This window comes from Mycteria americana, chromosome 15 (assembly GCF_035582795.1).
Source record: "Mycteria americana isolate JAX WOST 10 ecotype Jacksonville Zoo and Gardens chromosome 15, USCA_MyAme_1.0, whole genome shotgun sequence".
Lineage (NCBI taxonomy): Eukaryota > Metazoa > Chordata > Aves > Ciconiiformes > Ciconiidae > Mycteria > Mycteria americana.
In genome coordinates, this window is record NC_134379.1 from 7,141,898 (window position 1) to 7,147,897 (window position 6,000).

Sequence of the window (6,000 nt, forward strand, 5' to 3'; positions counted from 1 at the left end):
AAAAAAAAATTTCAGTAAATACTCCCATAGCACCAAAAGGCAGAAAGTCTCTCCCCTGAACAGATTCCGTGTGAACACCTAACTTTCAATTAGCGAAGGGACACTGTTCTGCTTAAAACTAGCAAATAGTACACAGAATCTCTTTAAATGCTTTGGATATAGTAAAGATTTAGTTAAAAGTCAGTACCCATTTGAGAGAAGAATTAACACAACAGAAACAGTATTTTGCCACAGAGCACATAAGACCTGCAAATATTTACACTTCACACAATCCCTAACATTATTCAGTTTGAGTGAATTCCATAAAACTCATTCCCCCAAAACTCTCCAACCCCCCTCCTAATCCCCCCCCATCCCCCAAACCAAGCCATCCACAAAAATCTTCATCTTCCAAACTAAAAACTACTCCTTGAAGACACTAGCGTTCCCCAAAAGCAAAAGTTAGGTAGCTGATCACTAGAGAAAATCACGCCAGGACCGAGTACATCAACTGTTTTACTCTGATCGTTAGGATAGCACATTACAAAACAAACAAACAAAAAACCAAAAACCAGCACCAGCTTTCAGAACCAAGCTGCAGAAAAAGCAGCAGTAGAGGAAAGCCTGTTGACTGAAGGCTAAAATCCTCAATGCACAGGTTGGGTGAAGCAGAATGACAACTCACTCTCAGCACAATTCCAGCTGTGAATGCAAATACGCGTTGCAGTCCGTGAGTAGATTTCCTAAATTGCTGTAAGTACTGACCGCTCACGTACAAAAACAAAAACCCATCCACGTGAGCAAAAAAACCCCATACCAATCAACCACAAATACTTTCATTTGATGCAGTAACTTTTTTGATAAGTTCAAAGATGCCAAAGGCTGAAAGACTACAAAGAGCCAGTATTAACCTGTCCTACAACCTTCCGTGGACACTGTTTTCTTGCCTGGAAGCAATACCTGGAGCATGCAACTGCCATAAACTGTGGCAAGGCCAGGGCTTTGGATGTCAGGAAACCAATAGAGGAGCAGTCAGAAACAGCACCTCTCAGCAAACTAATCTGTTTTACAAACAGCAAACTCCCTTCTGCGTCTGAAGTTACATATAAAGCTCTCTGGGACAAGTATGACGTATGGAAGTTACTGCCCTTCTAGCAGCTTGCAAACAAACCCCACCTTCTCCCTCCTCTACATGAGTAAGCACTCTGGATCACATCCGTCAACCTGAAGGATTATTACAAGTCATTAATGTTCTGCTGTTAAGGGTAACTAAATTGACAGCATTTAAAAATCACAGCGAGGCAATCAGCAATCCCTTGTCAGCATTTAAGTAGAGCTTTGAAAAATTGTGTTGTTTTTACCCACTGTGACCCGAGAAGAGCAAACTGCCACTCCACCTAAAACCAGACAACTCTTAATAAAAAGAAAACAAAAAAACCCCTAAAAACTAACTAAAAAACACAACACCAAAAAAAACCCAAACCACCCAAAACAAAAACAGACACCCCCCCCGCCCCCCCAGACAACACAGTCATAAGCTGAGGAAGTCGAAGGTGACTTCAATGGTAGAGAAGGCCTTTAGCAGCAATAGTTTCAAATGACAGACTAAAACAAATTCCTAGAAAAATGTAAGTGTAACTCAAAAAAAAGACAGCCAGGATCTACAGTTTCAGTATGAGAAAGTGCAGCTAAACAGAAGTGTATGTAACTGAATTTTATTCCCAGAAAAGTCAGACCTATGAGTCAGCCACAAGATAATGTTCGCAAAGCAAAAATGACTGCTTTGTTTCCTTCTTCTGCACACACTAATTCTCTCTCCCTCCTTCCCTCCCTCCACATGCAACAGGTCAAGACCTTTTTCCTCAAGTTCATCCAAAAAATGTCGAAGATTTTTAGCTTAGTCAAGAGGCAAGTCATTCATTTGTATTTTATGTGAGAACAGTTTGGGTTTTGTTGCTGTTTAAAGCATTCCCTGCCAGGGGAAAAAAGATGATCCATTACCACCCAGTAACAAGCAACCCTCATAAGCTCTAGAGCTCAGACTTTCCCTTTGGAGGCTGGAAAAGTGATGATCACCTCCCTTCTCATGTTCAACCAGGCAGCTTTTTCCAAGGCTAAATTAACAGGACAGCTACACTGGCATTATCCATCTCAAAAAAAAAAAACCCCACAAAAAAACCCCAACCAAAACTGCCACATATATATAAAACATTTTTCAGTGATTAGCTTGTCCTCTGCTTCTATCTCATGAACTTCTGGCCCAGATTCTGATAACCAGACCTCTTTCTAGAAAGAGCAAGCATAGCAGTACTGCTCAGATTTTTGTGGAGTGTATCTTGTTCCTGCGTCTGCCCAAGTGTTCATCACAGTGCTTGACCTCAATGCTACTGGAGAACTTTGCTGGGAGGAAAGATCACACTCAGCTCTGTGTCAACAGGCCATCAGGCTTCATAGCTATCCTTCTCAAAAATGCTGTGCCCTCCCCCCTGTGCTGGAAAGCAGGAGCAAGATAGAGGTGAGGGGAAGAACGCTCGAGTTCATACTATTGGAAAGCTGTCTTTCCCCTCATGCTCTTTTTACAGTTTACTCTCATGTCCTCCGACCACATTCCTATGATTTTCTTTTCCTACTTAGGAGGTCTACTCAATCCCTTAGTCTCTGGGGCTATGACACCCCCACCCCCCAAGGCTTTATGCAATAGACTCCAAAATACAGACTCCAGAAATAGAAGATTCTCACAGTTCAGAGACGCTTTCAGATGCGCAGTCGCAGTCTGACTACTACACCGAAAGCTTGTGGTACAAATCTGCAGAGGGAATTCATTTTACAGTGGCAAGGTAGCTAAGTTGAATGGGAAAAAATCCTAAACTGTTGTTATCCCTTGTCAGTCTCTGCTCTTGACTGGAGAAGGAGAAATGAAAATGCTGCTAGGACTTAAAGAAGCAAATGTCAACCATGTCAGTATCTTCCTTCCCTCTTGTTGCACCTTCACTTTTCCTCCGTGAAAATAAATACTGGAAAGGCAGCAGATGCTGAGAATTCTCAAGAATCATCTTCAAAACAATATACATTTAGAAAACTGGAGACCAGATATTTCTTAGAGGAAGTTCTATATTAAGCTCATCAAACAGTCCAAGTAAGAAGCCCTTGCATACAACATTAGTCTATCAGCATTCCTAAATGAAAGTTAAAGAAAGGAATTCCATAAAACCTTTCCTTCAAAAACTGGTTTGTTTCTGGTCCTTCGTGTTTGTTCACCACAAAGAAGATTGCAAAGGAAAGCCGACAGTTACATGATAATGGTATAGCACAACACCGAGGAACACGACTGAAATATTCGCAGTATACCACTTCAAGAAGCTATCCAAACCGTCGTAGGCTCATTTAGAGGATTGTTCCAAAAATCATTTAAGTATTCAGGAAGCATTTTTATGCCTTCAAAGCGGCATTTGCACAATCACCTTAATGATTTCCCCAAAGACCGGATATCATGTGTTACTACCAGTCACGTAACAGAATCTGAGAGAGGAATGTCAAAGTAGAGCACAAGCAAGCAAACCCCAAGCAAAATACTCAAAGCTAGAAATAAAAATCAAAAAGCCTTGAGTACCAAGTCCATCTTTAGCTTTTTAAGTCATCATGGCTCTCAAGCCCTGCAGCTGTTTTCTCTAGATTTTCCCTCCCATTAGTTATACAGTAAAAAAGGATGATAAAATAGAATACGCAATTTTTATTCACCTCCACAAAGAAATAAGCAGTAAGTCACCTGGCCGAAAGCATCTGGGATGAGAGACAGCCAACTAGACCTAGTGAAGCCCATCTTCGTGCAGAGCAGTTTGACAAGTAGAATGATAGGACAAAGCTGGACAAAATTAGTATAAGGAAATGCAGATGTGTGAACAACATTCTCTTATAGTTCACTCTGTAGGAACTATAGGAATGTTGTTCACACATTTGCATTCCCTTGAACCTACACTTTTTTTTTTTTTTTTTAAATCTAAAGCTCTGAAAAATTGTAAAGGCCAAATTAACCTTCACAGCCCTAGACCACTGCTGAATCCAAAGCTTCCGTACTGGGGAAAACTGCATACAACTATGCAATAATTCCACAATTTCTAGTACAATCACATCACAAGGAGTAAAAAAAAAAAAAAAAAAAAAGATGTGCTCATGTTTATGCATTTCCCTCATATAATCTATAGGTAAACGATGAAGCAAGCTGTACCCTTTTCTGTTAACCCCCCCAAGAAAACAGCTTTCTTCATAATCCTCTACTGGACAGATATATAGATACACACATTAATATATATATACACACACATATATAGAAATTCCGAAGCATTTGTCTTTCCTCTGGATCTACCAACACTTACAAGCTTTCTTAACAAGCAAGAGAAAAAAATGTACCAGACTCCAAACAGCTAAGAAGGTTACCAATGCACTCAAACTTAAATACTTTTAGGGTTTTCACCATTTAAGACTTCTAAAATGAGCTTGAAGTACAGCTAATTAAAGTGTTCTGCTTCAAATGAAAGCAAATAACTCTATATATTCTGCTCTACCTACATATATAATACATACAGCAAATTATCTGGATTTGCATACTGAATGGTCAAAAAAGAGTTACCAACATGCTCCCAGTTATGCAAGAATACACAGTATTTGCTAAGTACTACAGTTACTGCTGGAGAAGTATTCAACAAAAGGAATTTTACTGGCAACACATAGACTTCTAGCTCTTTACATTTAATGTTAAAAAAAAAAAAGCAAAGAAAAAGAGAGGAAGAAAAAGTCAGTAGCACACTAATAGCAGATGAGCTACTGTTCTGTGCATTTTTATGTGTACTGTGCCTCCTAAGAGGAATTTCAGCACTCCATTATACGATACGGTACTTCAAAGAATCAAACTCCTTAATAATACTAAAAAGATAAAGACCTACAAAAATTTGCACAACGCGTTCACACACGCAAATGGCTTCTTCCAGCAATACCACCAGCAAAAACATTTCCAGCTAAGAGACGTATTAGGTCTACTGCTATAAAACTATTACTAAAATGCTTACACGTACTACGACTATCATACGTTGTGTTTGCAGATATAAATGCAGCGCTATAAAACTATTTGTGTGCCTCCCCCACTCTACCGCGGGTATTTACAGCAGCGCAGCACCCGCGGCCAGCCTCCCCCGACACATCTCAGCTGCTGAACAAAGACATCAGAAGCGCTGGGAGCTCCTTCACTAAGTTAGCCCGCCCGTACGGAAACTTTCCCGTTTACCCGGCTCGCATCCGCCTCACACCCCGCCACGGCACCGGCGGGAAGCAGCGAGCCGGCCCCGCCGCTCCCGCCGCGCATCCTCGGGCGCTCCTGGCTGCAGCTACGGGACCCGCGGCGATGCCCGGCACAGCCGAGTGCCCCGGCCAGCACGGCCCGGCCCGGCCCGGCTCCCCCGGCCGGCAGCGGCGCCTGTGGGGCGCGGGCACCGCACGGCCACAGCGCCGACCCGCTCCCAGCCGCCGCCGCCTCAGGCCGCGGCCGCCCCCCAGCTCGGCCGACAAAGGCAACAGCTCTGGCAGCGCCGGAGCCGCCCCAGCGCCGGGCGGGGCAGGGCAGGGCGGAGCACGACGGCTGCCGTCGGGGCTGCGCGGGCGGTGAGGGGGGGAACGGCGGTGCCCGGAGCCCGCTCCGCTCCACCCCGCCCCGCCGCAGCCTCCCACCTCAGGTGCGCGGCGGGCAGCGGCTCCTCACCTGCGCTGCCACCGCCCCCTCGCCGCGGCGGCCGCTGCCAGGGCCGGGCTAGAGCCGCGCAGCAGCAGCACTGCTGCGCCTCCTCCGCCGCGGCTCCCCTCAGGCACCATCGCAGTGGGCAGGGACCGGGACCGGGACCGGGACCGGGACCGGGACCGGGACCGGGACCGGCTGCGCCGCCGCTGCCTCTCCTCAGCCGCGCGGCTGCGGCTGCCATGGAAATCACAACCACGCCCTGATTGGTCGCGGACCTCGATGTGTCGCGGGACGCG

General features: G+C 45.0%; 1 protein-coding gene across 9 annotated transcripts in view; it reads right to left on the minus strand.

Annotated features, from left to right (window-relative positions):
• The window catches only part of TPST1 (tyrosylprotein sulfotransferase 1), a 30,835-nt gene extending 25,254 nt beyond the window's left edge, over positions 1 to 5,581 (minus strand). For 4 of the 9 annotated variants that reach the window (XR_012777924.1, XR_012777927.1, XR_012777926.1 and 1 more), the window contains exon 1: positions 5,258 to 5,565. The gene's annotated coding sequence lies outside the window, so the exon portion shown is untranslated. Of the gene's footprint in view, positions 1 to 5,257 lie in introns of all 9 variants that reach the window. The other 5 variants (XR_012777928.1, XR_012777929.1, XM_075517651.1 and 2 more) reach the window with 4 other exon arrangements.
• Positions 5,582 to 6,000: the final 419 nt, after the last annotated feature.